We start from the raw sequence: 15,849 nt of genomic DNA, 5'->3' as shown, positions 1-15,849 counted from the left end.
CCACTATTCAAGGAACTCTTTCTGGGACTCCAAACAACATCAATCTCTGTGAATGCAGCTCCGAGCATTCAGGATCCAAGACCTGGTGGGAAGCTCTGGGCTAAATGTGAGAACAGAGCAAGGCGTGGCTGGGTGTTCAAGCCCGGATAGAGCTTTAGGCTTGGAGGGGAGCCACTGGCAGGAGGGCAGGCTCAGCCCAGCCGTGCCCAGTATTTGCCCTTTCCTCCTCTTCCCGCAGCATGTTTTTCCAGAACACAACTTGTCTCCAGGCAACCCAAGAGCATGGGGAGAAATCTTCGTGCTTTCAGCAGCTGGTAGAAACTGGGAGGACTGGTTACATTGCAAGTCCAAGGTAGGCCTGGGAGGAAATCAGGCTGGTGTGATGTGATGAGGCATATTCTCGGGGCTGGCATCCTTTACAGCATCATTCTAGCCAGAGCCCTGTCCCACTGGCTGCCTCAGCCCCACCCAGCAACCTCAACCAGAGCCTCAAGCAATCATAGGTCAGCATCTACAAGGACCCAGCCTCCCTTCTCCCTAGCATGAACTCTAACCTACCCTCCGTTTCTGACAACATCCTCTCTTTATTAAAGAACAGAAAGCTTGGATGAGTGAGGCATGGTGTAAGAACCAATACTGTTGGCATCAGACTGACAAAGAGTCAATCTCTGCTTTGGTTCTTGGGCTACTTCTGTATGCCTTGCTTTTCTCATTTGTAGATTGTGACTACTGCTTCCTAACTTAAAAGGTGGCTGTGAGGATTAAATGAGATCACATATTTGAACTTTGCCCAAGATGCTTAATGAAATCTACTAACTACCCCTCCTGCCATAGCTGATTTTGATTGCCCTGAACTATCCAAAGAGCTTCCTTGGTGACTTAATTAGTAAAGAATCCACCCACAATGTAGGAGACCTGGGTTCAATCCCTGGATTGGGAAGATTCCCTGAAGAAGGGAATGGCAACCCACTCCAGTATTCTTGCCTGGAGAAATCCATGGACAGAGGAGCCTGGTGGGCTACAGTCCATGGGATCACAAGGAGTCAGACATGACTGAGCAACTAACACTTCACTTCATACAAAGAGCTACTGAGATACTACACATGTCATTTATCAAAGAATTTACAATCCGTACACTCCACAAAGACAAGGACCTAGTCTATTTTATTCACCAATATATACCCAGCCTCTGGCTCAATGCCTAGCACATGTAGGTACTCAGAAATATTTGTTGATTAAATAATGAATGAATTGTGTAACCTGAATCTTAATATCTTAAAAAAAGTATCTGTCTAGACCAGGAATGGCAAATCATTTACTCGTTGCCCACACCAACTGATACATAATTAATACCCACAGTGGTGTGTTGAGAAAGAGTCTGAGGACATGTCTGTCTTGGCAGCAGAGAGAGATGTGATCAGTTAGCAGTATCCGCCAAAAGTAGGAACGGCGATCAAGCATCACTTGTGCCTACACTTACCATTTTGGGTTTAAACTAACATATCAAGCAGAGAAGGCCTGATGTAGAGGAAATGGACTCCCCGAGTTAGGAGGAAACCCAGAGACTCCAAGCAGCCTTTTCTTCCAGCCACTGTCCCAAAATAAACTTTTCTGCTCACCCCCCATCAGCAGAGGCACAAACAGAAATCCAGAAGCAGTGCTGAGGGACAGCACAGACTGAGAAAGTTCAATCAGGCCCAGTGACCAGACTCCCCGTAAGTCCCTCTTAGCCGCGTCATTTCCCTTTAGGCCACTCAGTTCTTCATCCACTTCCTCCTGCTTCACTTTTGGTAAGTGGCCACCCCTCCCTCACCCTCAGCCTCCCGGTTTCCTGAGTTGCAGCCCTCACCAAAGATAGATTTGTCCCATCTCTCTCAAGATCACTGCTTAGGAGAAGGAGAGAGGAGAGTAATTAGCAAATTCAGCATTCCGGTACCCCTTCTACAGGGTCAGATAATCATTTGTTAGCTTAAGTAACTCCCCACACCTCGATTAGCTGTCAGACGTGGAGGAAGAAATGAGAATGGGCTCATTCACTGCACCTGGGAGGCAAACAAGGGTCGAAATAATTTTTTTTCTTTTAAAACTTTTTAGACTCGTCCCAAGGAAGGGGAGCCTAACTTCCCACTCCATAAGTGTGGGCTGTACACAGTGTGACTACTTTCTAAAGAGTATAATATAAAAGAGACAAAAACACCAGTAATAACTTTACATTGGAGAAACCTGACAAACACTGTCTTAGCCAGGTGGTCAAAGTCAGCATCATCAGTGGAAAGTCACATTGAGACTAATGATAAGAAGGCACTTCACCTCTGTGGTCTTCCTCCCCAAGAGCCACGACCCTCAGTCTGATCGTAAGAAACACATCAAGCAAAGCCCAACTGAGGGACAGTCTACAAAACGCCTGACCAGTGCACCTCCGAACTGTCAAGGTCATCAAAATCAATGAAAGTCTGAGAAATCATCACAACCAGGGGGAACCTAAATGTAATGTGATATCCTAGGTGAGATCCTAGAACAGAAAAAGAACATTAGGTAAAAACTAAGGAAATCCAAATAGAGCACAGACTCTAGTGAATAAGAACGTATCAGTGTCAATTCATCAACTGTAATAAATGTGTCATACAAACATAAAATGTTAATACCAAAGGAAACTGGATAGAGGGCATATGAGGATACTCTATTATCTTTACAATTTTCTGCACACCTAACATTACTCTAAAATAAAGCTTGTTTTCTTAATTGGCAGCAAGAGTCTTAATGGTCATCTCTAGAAGAGCCCGGGCAGGTGTTTCTGGTAGCAATAGGGATGGTCCACATTCTCCTTCCCCCTGGAATGACTTTTTCTCACTGAGCGGCCAACTGGCCTCTTCTTTTCCCATAGTATTGGTCTGAGGTCTCCGAAACCCATAGAAAAGTCTGGAGTTTAGACTGTCTTCTCCAACACAGCTCTCAAATGTCTCAGAGTTTTGCTTTGTCAAGCCCAAAGAGACCGGTAAACATGTTATAGTCCCAAACCTCTGCTGTTAAGACAAAGAAACTCAGACCCAGCAGACGGGCCCAAACGGCCTCCCAGAGTTCCCCAGGTGGCTCTGAGATCTTCATTTGCAGGAAGCCAGCAGAAGTTCTGAAGGTCTGAGACCAAAGGAGAGGTAATAAGACAAAAGAAGGAGAGAGACAGGTGAAGGGAGGGAAAAGGAAGCTCCTAAGAGAGAGGAAGAGAAGAAATGGTTACCCTGTAAGAGCAGATTTGGCTTCCAGGCACTGCTCATGATCATGAAATGCTATTAATAACACCATATTTATTTCCTTTTTCTTCTTAATCCCACTAAATCAGAGAGTTTCTTTTTTCTTTTTTTGGCCACACTGTGTGGCTTGGGGGATCTTTGTTCCCCAACCAAGGATCATACTCGGGCCCTCGGCAATGAAAGCATGGAGTCCTAACCACTGGACAACCAGGGAATTCCCTAGAGTTCCTAAACTATAGCACTGTTGCCATTTGTGACCAGTCAAGTCTTCAGTGGGGGAAGAGGACCACCATGTAAATTTAGCAGCATCCCTGGCCTCTACCATATGCCAGAACTACTTGCCAATAGCACCCTTCCCCAGTTTTAAGAAAAAAAAAATGTCTCCAGATCTTGCCAAATGTCCCATAGCAGGCAAAATCGCCCCCAATTGTGAACCATTGCCCTAAATGTTCTTTGGTGTCCATCATCATCCCATGCTACCGTAAACCCCAAGTAAGCCGTTACCCTGCAAAACGAAGACATGACCTCTTCTGGGTATTAATGCTTGGGCTCCAAGCTGCTTTCCAACAGAGCTTCACTGCTTACTGTCAGGTTCTTTGACTTCTAATCACTCCTGAGGGACCATCTCAAACCTCACCATCTCCCACCACGAAGCCTTCCTGCCAACATGAGTCAGCTGTGACCTACCCTCTTCTGCGCTATCCTACCACTCATGATACAGTACATACAGTGGTGGTACATGACTGACTTGAAGATCTACACATGTTTCACCTTGCACTGCCCCATAATTCTTTATGAGTGTGCAAATATTGATAGAATGTGTGTGATATGTCAGAAACATGCTGGTGCAGTGGGATGTAAGAGACGTAAGGGCACGATCTTTACCTTTAAAAAGAACACAGTCTCATGGAAAACGCAGACCCAGATTTACAGTCCTACCGAGCTGTCTGTCTCATCTCCTCTATGGGATCCCTGAGCGTGAAGGCAAACATCCAGTCTTTCTTTTATGTCCAGCACAAAGCTGAGCACACAGTGGATGCCCAAGAGATTGCACTGAACTTGAATCAGCACAGAAGGAGAACTCCTGCAAGACCTCATCTCCACAAAGGCAACTGCCATGCTTCCTGGACTCCACTGGGCAGCTTCTTTCATGAAGTGATGGTAAAAGTAAAGGGTATTCATCTTTATTTGGAAAAATTAAAAGATAGCAACCCTACGTAAGTTCCCTGCCTCTCTTTAACTTTCACGCCATGAAATCCAAAAATCCATAACCCACTGTTTGAATAGTGAAAATACAGGAAAGCAAAGAGGGAGGCAGCCAAGAAACACTTTTAAACAGGAAGTAATGAAGACTTTGTAAAAATAACTATCAACGACAAATAGGCTAGGGAATACTTGGAAAATATGGACACATACAAAGTCAGTAAATCTTGCGTCTGCATTACTGAGTCTTTGGGTGGGAATATACTAAGGCTCTCACATTTTTGAGAGGTAATGAAAAACAGAGCAACAGAAAGAGTATGGGAAGACAGGTTAGGTTTTCACTCTCCTAAGCCAGAAATAAACAAGAGTCCATGATTTAAGAGAGCTAGCTTTCAGTTCAGTTGCTCAGTCATGTCCAACTCTTCGCAACCCCATGGACTGGAGCACGCCAGGCCTCCCTGACCATCACCAACTCCCGGAGCTTGCTCAGACTCATGCCCATCCAGTCAGAGATGTCATCTAGCCATCTCCTCCTTTGTCGTCCCCTTCTCCTCCTGCCTTCAGTCTTTCCCAGTATCAGGGTCTTTTCCAATGAGTCAGTTCTTCGCATCAGGTGGCCAAAATATCAGAGCTTTATCTTCAGTGTCAGTCCTTCCAATGAATATTCAGGACTGCTTTCCTTTTAGATTGATCGGTCTGATCTCCTTGCAGTTTAGCATTTCAGAGAAACAATGGAAGAGAGTTTAACATGTTAAAACAATAAAGATGAATCAAGGTCACCTGAACCACAAGATGAGCAGAGATACAGCTAACCAGTTTGAATCAAGAGATAGAACTCACTGTATCAAAGCTCAGAAGTGCTCAGTAAATAGTACCAGCGGTTGTTAGTACTATTACTGACACATTGAGTTCCCCCTAACCACGCAGCCTGTCTCTTTCCTCTCCTTTGATTTGAACTAGTAGCACATGTGGCATTTATACAGAAGCCTTGAAAAGAACTAAGATGATGGCTAGAAAAGTTTCCCAAGGATTCTGTCCTCACTGTTAACCTGAGAAAACAGAGAGTGACCAGAGACAGTGAGCATGGACCAGGGCAGCAACTGATGCTCGGGCCCATGCACTTCAGAAGGGCTGTCTAGAGCCTGCATAGTTCTAAACCCACATCAGGACACGTTCCACCCAGCCTCTCCTTCCAGCACTCCGCAGCTCACCCCACCCCATTCTAAGCCATTAATAATTTGGGGTTTTGTTTTGTTTTTTTTAAACCAGAAAATATATAGAAACCTTTCCACACTTTTCATCTGATTTGTTCATGCAGATTGTAGTTCTATTAAAAATCCCTTACTTTACCTTACAGATATTTGTTGCACAGGTAGACTGCTACATTTAGACATTTCTATTTCAGTTCATTAAAAAACTGCAAAACTAATCTGTTTCATGTACCAAACTGATTTAAAACAAATCTACCTGATTATCGGGCTGGGGGCAGGGCGGGAATGGATCTCTTTACTATTAGTCACTGTCAAAAAAACAACTTGCTTTCAAGTAAACGTTGGTGCGTGTGGGCATGCTAAACCACTTCAGTTGTGTCCAACTTTTGGAACCTTACGGACTGTAGCCCACCAGGCTTCTCTGTCCATGAGGTTCTCCAGGCACAAATACTAGAATGGGTTGCCATGCCCTCCTCCAGCGAATCTTTCCAACCCAGTGATCGAACCCGTGTCTGTTATGTCTCCTGTCTTGGCAGGTGGGTTCTTTACCACTGACTCTACCTGGGAAGCCCGAAACATTGGTAGAGTCTAACAGCTTCAGTCAAACTCATCATTCATTCATTTATTTGTTCATTCAAAAATATGCATAGAGCACTTGCTATGTGCCCCTCCTCTGCTAGGCACTCAGAATACAATGCATTTAATAGTCACAATAGCACAGTTCTGGTACACCTCTAAGTTCCTTACATACACAAATATATCAGCCCTCGAAACAAGCCTGTGAGCTAGGTTCCATTGTCATGAATATCTTGGTCAGATAAGTAACTTGCTCAATGTCACAAAGCTAGTATCTGGTAGCTCTGGAATTTGAACCATCCAGTCTAGCTGCAGAATCTCTGCTCTTATCCACCAAGCAATATTGCCCAAGGACTTGCCCTTCCCAACAATATCTTTGTTGCAGCAATGAATTGTATTAACCCGAAGCCACAACAGATTGGACGTGTGTTACTAACTCCCCAGGGTCTGAACTGTTTGGCTGGCTGGTCAAATGGAGGCTTATACTTTGGCTTCCTGAGAAGTCTGCCATAAGAGATAGAACACACTGTCCAGAGTACCCACTCCCCTTGGCATTTCTTGTCACACAAATCAATGGATTGTCATTCTCTCAATTATGTGCATTCATGTCAATGAGCTTCACAGGCTGACAGGTCAGTATCTGGGGCTGCAAGTCTGAGAGTCAGTGTAGGCCACAGAGACTTCAGCAAAGAAATGCCTCTTGAATAGCTGTGTGCCCTTGGCCAAGTTACCTTTCTGTGCCTCAGTTTCCACAACTATGCAATATGGATGAAAAGAGTATCTCATAAAATTGTTGTAAGGATTTAATGAAATAGTAAATGTAAGGTGTTTAGCAAATGCCTAGTATTTAGTAAAAAAAAAAAATTATTTAGTGTTTAGTAAGTGCTCAAACATTTAGTAAATGTTTGCTAACTGTTATTTATTTAGCGGTTACTAGTATCAAATTTTTCAACTAACGTGAGAAAGAACATGTAAGCAAGATCATGCCTATACAATGCTATGCCAGGCTAGAGGAGTTCAGGGAAGAGGTACTTGAGTTAACCAGCAAATTTCAGAGAGAAAGCATTATTTTGAGATGAATCTTGAGGATTGAACCAATAGGTGAAGAATGCAGGAAAGAATATCCCATCCAGACAGACAGAGTCAACAACTTAGCAGAAACCCAGAGGGCCTTCGTGTGCAAAGTATATACACATAAATAAAAACGTGTAAGCATAATTTCCCCTGATGCAGGTATACCCACGTACAAATATCACCAAAGAAAATTCCAACAAAAATTCCTGCAGCACAAGTTTTTTCAATGTTGTTTCAGGCGCTGAGATATATATGCAACGTGCATTTCATATATACTCACTTCTAGGCAAGCGAATGGCAACCCACTCCAGCCTGGAGAATCCCATGGACAGAGAAGCCTGGCGGGCTACAGTCCACGGGGTCAAAAAGAGTCAGACACGACTGAAGTAACTTAGCAGACAAGTAACAACCTCAGTCCTAAAAGAAACTTAAGGGGGAAAGCATCTGTCCCTCATACATTAGAAATGGGACTCTCTCCCAGAGACTGGACAGGTTTTAGAGAAGTGGGCCTTCATCCCCAAGTTCTTCACCTGGGAACTTGTTACTGAGTTGCTCAATCGTGTCCAACTCTTTGCAACCCCATGGACTTACAGTTCATGGAATTCTCTAGGCCAGAATACTGGAGTGGGTAGCATATCCCTTCTCCAGGGGATCTTCCCAACCCAGGAATCAAACCGGGGTCTCCTGCATTGCAGGCGGTTTCTTTACCAACTGAGCTATCAGGGAAGCCCTCGTTAGGAATGCAGATTCTCGGCCTCACCCACACCTACAGAATCAGAAATTCAAGAGGTGGGGCCCAGCCACCTGGGTTTGAGAACTACTGCTTTAGAGAACTTTGCCAAGAAGGAAACACAGATAAAAGCAGCAGCAGTCCAAGCAACAGCTCCTGTGAAGAGCTGGGATCCCTGTTCCCAGAACCAGGCTCAACTGAACACCACGGCTAAACATCTCAGGCTCTGTAGACGCATCGCCCGGGTCTGAACCCCAGTTCTGGTGCCCAATGGCTGCTACTTCCCTTCACCACTGTATCCTCATGTGCAAAATAGAGATAATGATTCCTGCCTCTGAAGACTTTTCTCAGATTCGGTAAGGCACTGCAGAGAGGAGCTCAGTGAGAGGCAGTATGCCTAAGGGGAACTCAAGCAAACTCAGTCTCTCCAAGAGCGATAGCATCTCTATGAGCTCTGACAGCCATTGGAACAGCAGTCTTCAAGTTGCGGTACACAGGCTCTTGGTCTGGGGACACAGAGAGACTGATGAGGATCCATTCTCAAACCCTCAGTTTTCCTACAGACTCTCCTAAACTTGATCTGCCTGCAACTGGGGCAACAGGCAAGTTCTCCTCCCTGTCTTCCCTAGTTCTCTTTCACAGCAGCCCTCCTCCCAGCAAGAAAGGGTTCCTTCATCCCGAATCTTACTATGATGTATCCTGGAGCACAAACTTCCAACCAGGGGGTAGGAAATAGAAATACTGAGGTTGTGAATGTCTCTAATAAGCAGAGGAAATCTATTTGCAAGAGAATAGCTCAAATGACTGGTTGCAAGTTATTTTCCAAGTCAGGTGTTTTCCACGTAATCAAAGGAGGACCTAATTGAGCAGTCAGCTAATAGATCATTAAAAATAATTTTTGATGACAGGCCACTATGTGATTTTTGATATACAACTTGGAAGTAGTTCAAATAATTCAAAGATAATAATATTCCTTACATTCCCATTTATGTGAACGTGTTCAGCACTTTCATTTTTTTTTTAATTGAAATATAACTTTACACTTGTTTCAGGTGTATAATGTAATGATTCAACACTTGTAAATATTGCAAAATGATGGCCACAATAAGTCTACTTAACATTTGTCCACACTTATGTCTTAATAAATAATAACAGGCTTGCAATTGATACCAAACTGTTTCATTCAAGCAATAAGTAATATTCATACATAGATACATGATACAAGTTTTTAAAATCCCATCCATCTCACAACATATACATTTGCAATGAATTTCACTTCTGTGTTTAATAATTCCATATCAAAAAGTGTAATATATTTATATTGCTTTTCTCAATTATATAGTATAATAATTTCAATGATAACTCAGTCCAGAAGAAATGTTTTAGTACTGAAAGCCTTTTAGTCACATGAAATGTTTTAAATTGCTGTTTCAACTTATGTGTATGTTTTTGTTGCAAAGAAGCATGATACACAAATCAACAAAGCAAACTTTCAAGCCTAAAAATATATTACATTAGAATAAAATTCTGTGAGGAAACTGGAATGAAAATGTGAGTACAAGGAGAAAAAGAAAAGATGTAAAATTTTCTAACTACTAAAGGAAAACTCATTTGCAAATTTTAAAACAGAAGACAGTAGCATCAAATCAGTATGGTATTTAGACTGGAAATTTTAAAAAGCAATATAAAAGTTTATTTTAAAATTTCAGTATTAACTACTTGCCAAAAATTACATTCTTTGTAATTTTTTATGTAAATTTATAACAAAAACTGCAAATACCATGTTAAAAATGTATAAGGAGGTAGGTACATTGTCTCTCAAAATGTTTTCAGGGGCTATGCGGGGAAAAAAATGTGAAGACTTCTGCTCTGGAAAAATCACCTCCTTATTATGTTCCTCTTTCTTCAACAGGTGAATGCATTAAATAAATATGACATTCTCAGTGCTATGTTGGATGCTAAGAAGCATTCCAGAGAAGTAATCATCATTATCTCTGTTTTCAGTAACTCACTACCTAGTTGAACCAACCAGAAAAAATAATGCAAAGCAATTGAGGTATGTGGCAGACACCGGCCTTGCCCACATAGTGCTCATGGTCTCTGGTGTCCTTGCTAAGCAAATCCAGACTGTGTTTAGAACAGCAAAATGCCAGCTAAATGCTCATTTTTTCCAGCCTCTCTCCCCATCAGAGTGGCCATATGACAAAATTATAACTGGTGAGACATAAGTAAGGACATGAGGGTTTCTGAGAAAGCTTTTGCTTTCCTAATAAAACCATATAGATGAGGCAAGCTCTGCTGTCCTTTCTTCCTAACTTGAATGCTGATACAATGCCTGGAGCTACAGCATTTATGCCAAAGCTATGAGGCAACAAGCATTAGGACAAAAGGTAACATTAAGGATGGAAATATGAACGGATGGAAAGATCCTGGGTCCCTAATGGCATAGCTGAGCAATGAACTAATGCCAACAAGGGCTTACCTCTGGATATCTCACTTCATTAAATACAGGTATATACATATTTCAATTGCTGTAAACCAGTGCTAGCTGGATATCCCAGTTACTTACACAATGTAACAAGCTACTTTAAAACTTAGTAACATTAAAATAAGTCATTTTATTAAGCTCACAGACTGCAGGTCAGGAATTCACACAGGGTCCATCTGGAATGGTTTGTCTGTATGGTATCTGGGGCCTCTATTGAGAAGGCTCAACCAGGTAAGTGACTCAAACAACCAGGAACTAGAATAGCTGGACCTGCAGAATCCAATTCCAAGAGTACTTCTTCACTCACATGTCTGGTACTCAAGCTGGAAGGGCCAAAGACTAGACTCATGTGGGACTGTTGACCAAGTGCGAGCATGCGTGGCCTCTCCCTGAGGTTCAGGCTTTTCACAATTACAGCAGTGTTCTAAGAGCAAGCATTCCAAGAGGCCTATGTAGAAGTTTCATGGATTTTTTATGATTCAGCCTCATGCAGGAATCAGTGTCATTTCTTCATTATTCAATTGGTCAAAGCAGTTATCAGATTCAAGGAGAGGGGACAGAGACGCTAGATCTCAATTGGAGGTGTATCACAGAACTTGAAACCATTTTTTTTTAAACACCACATTGGTTGAGGTTTTTTCCTTGTGCCTTAAAGCATTTCTAAACTGAAACAGTGGAAAAGAAAACAACATAGATGCAAAGTTGAACAGTTCAGTTCAGTTTAGTTGCTCACTCGTGTCCAACTCTTTGCTACCCCATGGACTGCAGCACACCAGGCCTCCCTGTCCATCACCAACTCCTGGAGTTTACTCAAACTCATGTCCTTGGAGTCCATGATGCCATCCAACTATCTCAGTACAAGTAGGCTATTGAACTCAAAGGAGGAAGAGATAATGAGAGACGTAGTTAAGAAAGCCTTCATTATAAATGCTGATTGAGGGCCTCTAAGTGCACAGTCCAGAATAAAATGCCAAGAGGATTGCATAAATCAAGACTCCATATCTATCCTGCATGCTAGATAAATCTCAATCTGCTTTTCTCAACCAACGTGGCTTTGAAAAATCCTAGCTGAGACTCAGTTTGTGTATCAGCAAAATGGAGACCATATGCCAAGGTTATGATGAGACCTAAATAAAATAGAATGAGAAGGGCCTAGCATGGTGCACGGCACTCAGCAAGTGCTCAATAGTGAAAGTGTTGGTCGCTCTGTTGTGTCCCACTCTTTGCAACCCTGTGGACTGTGGCCCTCAGGCTCCTCTGTCCATGGGATTCTCCAGGCAAGAATATTGGAATGGGGAGCCATGCTTTTCCCCAGGGGATCATCCCGACCCAGGAATCAAACCCAGGTCTTCTGCATTGCAGGCAGATTCCTTACCATCTGAGCCAGCAGGAAAGCCCAGTAACTGCTATGCATATGTTTATTCATTCACTGAACTTACCCATGTGCGAAAATTGGCATAGAATTAGAATTCCCCAAACATAAGTCAGAGCCCCAAAACCTCCCTTAAAGACCTAGCAACCTTTACTCACACTTATGCAGTGCAGAGCTTAGATGACTTGGACCAATTTTTCTGGAGGGAAACTAAAACAGATTTGAGAATATCTTCTAATGTTCAGGCTAATGTCAAGCCTTTTCCCTGCAAAGTCCATCCCCACCATTGCTGCCAATTTGGAAAAATCTATAGCATTTCTCATGAGAGGTCAACCATTCCAATCTGGGATACGTTTTTTAAATACTGGATCTGAATTGATTTATTTTATCCCTAACTGCATTGGGCCACAATCTGCCTGAATGGATAAAGTCAGACCTTCTATTTTTTAGCGGCTGGCTCATTCAGTCCATTTCCTTACTATAAATACCTGAGTGCACTTGTTTTAAAGTAGAACTCTTTTGTCATCTGATTGTCCCAGTCTAGATTAGAGGGGGATCAAGGAGAGAGAATGAAAAATGAGACAGAGGACAGAGAGAGACTGCATTGCTATACTCCGCTCAGCAGTCATTTGCACAGTCTCCAAGACCCACAGCTGCCTGGATGCAGGAGAAAGCGGAGAGGTTCTAGCCTTTCTCCACATGTTAACCTTGAGAAGTTGATAGCTGTTTGGGACTTGATGGAGCCACCCAGACTCTCTTCTATCATTTTATCCACTGAAAGTATCCTTTTCAGAATCCCATGTCTCAGTCTCCCTACTCCTAACATACAGACACTAACCCCAGCCTCTGAAGTAGGCCAACAGAGGCTTTTTCTGGTCTTAATGCCCTTGAGTGAAAATAAATTATCATAATATCTCATACCCATCTCCCTGTAGTCTTGAAGAAGGGGACACTGAGCTCTCAACAAATACTGATCAAACTCTTACTGACTTCAAAGCACTGAAGGGACACAGGCCAGAGTCAGAATAAGGAGTGTCTCTGCCAGGCACCAGTACAGAAGGAAAAGTATGCTAAAACATCACCGGATGCTGGTATGCCACTGAAAATTAAGGACAAGGAGGAAAACTGCAATTTCAAAACTCTTCTCAAGAAAATAAAAAGTGTGTTTAAAGAAATAATGTAAAATGATCCTGAAGTTGTGGCTAAGATCCCTAAAGGCCATGATTTCAATAGTAAGTATTTGTCATTTAGGGTAGCTAATATCTTAATATTCTCCCTATTTTGAGGTTTTTATCAGCAGCCCTCCTTCTCCATTCTTTTTTTCACTATCCCAGTTTTCAACTCCTCTTCCAAATTAAAGTTGAACAAACATTTTGATTGAACAAATATACTGATTCAAGCGGACAGGAAATTATCAACAGTTTACCAAAATTCCCACATGTCTCAGTCTGGACACTTCCCTCAAGGATCTCAAACAGTTATGAAAACCCATTTATCCAAGTTTCAAGCACCAAGGAAGCACTGTGATCCCAAAAGCAGCCAATGGGAGCAGAGTCTCCTGGTTTCCCTCAGATGAAATGCAAATGTGCCTCAAATAATAGAAAAACTGGCTTAAAACTGAATATTAAAAAAACTAAGATGATAGCATCCAGTCCCATTACTTCATGGCCAATAGAGGGGGGAAAGGTGGTAGGAGTGACAGATTTCTTCTTCTTCAGCTCTAAAATCACTGTGGATGGTGACTGCAGCCATGAAATCAGAAGACGTTTGCTTCTTGGCAGGAAAGCGATGACAAACCTCGACAGTGTGCTGAACGGCAGACATTACTCTGCTGACAAAGGTCCATATAGCCAAGGCTATGGTCTTCCCAGTAGTCATGTACTGTGAGAGCTGGACTGTAAGGAAGCACTGAAGAATTGACGCCTTCCAACTGCTGGAGAAGACTCTTGAGAGCCCGTTGGACAGCAAGGAGATCAAATCAGTCAATCTTAAGGGAAATCAACCCTGAATACTCATTGGAAGGACTGATGCTGAAGTTGAAACTCCAATATTTTGGTCATCTGATGCAAACAGCTGACTCATCAGTAAAGTCTCTGATCCTGGGAAAGATTGAGGGCAGAAAAAGAAGAGGGCATCTGAGGATGAGATGGCTGGATGGCATCACTGATGCAACGGAAATAAACCTGGGCAAACTTTAGGAGATGGTGAAGGACAGAGAGGCCTGGTGTGCTGCAGTCCATGGGGTCACAAAGAGTCAGACACAACTGGGTGACTGAACAACAACAATTCATCAAATATTTTCTGAAACAATTCATACATGATGATCAAGTGAACTTTATCTCAGGAATGCAAGGTTGGTTTAACATTCAAATATCAATCAGTGCAATTCAACATGTTAACAAAGCAAAAAAGAAAGAACATAATTATCTCAATAAACCCAGAAAGATTAGTCGAAAATTATTCATAATAAAAGATCTCAGGGCTCTTGGAGTGGAGGAAAAGTGACACAGATATGGTAACTGTGTCACCGCCTCCACCACTCCTCTGACACCCCATCCCCATTGTCCACCACGGAATAATAATCCAGATCTACCATTTCCGATTGAGCAATCATAGATGAATTTTCCAAAACAGAGAAAGTTGGAGAAGGTATCTATGGAGTTATGTGTAAGGGTAAACTACAGATCAAGTGGTAACCATGAAGAAAACCAGACTAGGAAGTAAAGAGGGAGTGTTCCCATGTTGCAATTCAGGGAATTTCTCTTTTAGAACACTGTCACCCAAATATAGTCCACCTTCAAATGTGGTTATGCAGGAATCCAGGTTACATCTCATCTCTGACTTTTAAACTCTATCCCTCCAGGTCTCTTCATGGGTTCTCCACTTGTTAACAGTTATCTGCATCAAATCCTACAATGGACTGTGCTTTGTCAGCCTAGGAGAATTCCTCACAGAGATTTAAAACCTCAAAACCTATTGATAACAAAGGAATGTTTAAGCTTGCTGATTCTGGTTTTGCCAGAGCTTCTGGAATGCCTATTAGAATATATATACATGAGGTAGTAACACTCTGGTATAGATCTCCAGCACAACTGAAGTCAGCTCACTTCTCAACTCCAGTTGACATTTGGAGTACAGACACCATACAGAGTTAACAACAAAGAAGCCACTTTTCCATGTGAATTCAGAAGTTGATCAACTCTTCAAAATGTTCAGAGCTTTGGGCACCCCAATATGAAGTGTGGCCAGAGCAACTTATAAGAATATACGACCGTAAGACTGTAAGAACACATTTCCCAAGTGAAAACCAGGAAGCCTACCATCCCATGTCAAAAACTTGGTTGAAAATGGCTTGGATTTGCTTTCAAAAATGTTAGTTTATAATCCCATCAAACAAATTGCTGGTAAAATAAAACTGAACTGCCCATATTTTAATGGTTTAGATAATCAGATTAAGAAGATGTATTATAGCATTCTGACAAAAAGTTTCCACATGCTGTGTTAAGAACAGATGGTTTTATTTTTACTGTTAACTCTATTATTACTTCATGTATTTTTCTCCTCTTTGTTGTAAAGCTTAGGCTGTACTTCATCTTCTAATTTCAAGTATAACTTAAAATGTAAATATTTTTCTGTATGAATTTAAATGTCATTCTGTATATGTGTGTAGGTCTCACTGTAAAAACTACTTTTTACCATAATAAAACTATAAATCTAGTATTGATAACAAAAAAAATGAGAGAAAAAATTTTAAACTTCTTGGTAAATTAAGAACAGAAGAAAATTTCCTCAGCCTGATAAATGACCTCTCAGAAAAACCTACAGCTAACATTATACCTATGGTAAGTGACCGAATGACTTTCCTCTTAAGATCAAAACAAGGCAAGAATATCTGTTCTCACCATTTTATTCAACATTATCCTAAAAATCCTACCAATAAGGTAGTA

At 42.0% G+C, this 15,849-nt stretch overlaps 1 pseudogene; it reads left to right on the top strand.

Moving 5' to 3' along the window:
- The first annotated feature begins 10,724 nt into the window (after nt 1–10,724).
- LOC110137786 (cyclin-dependent kinase 1 pseudogene) lies at nt 10,725–15,407 on the top strand (annotated as a pseudogene).
- The last annotated feature ends 442 nt before the right edge of the window (nt 15,408–15,849 follow it).

Source organism: Odocoileus virginianus, chromosome 6 (genome assembly GCF_023699985.2).
Source record: "Odocoileus virginianus isolate 20LAN1187 ecotype Illinois chromosome 6, Ovbor_1.2, whole genome shotgun sequence".
NCBI lineage: Eukaryota > Metazoa > Chordata > Mammalia > Artiodactyla > Cervidae > Odocoileus > Odocoileus virginianus.
Note: the sequence above shows the minus strand (reverse complement) of the source record. Positions and strands in the feature narration are given on the sequence as shown.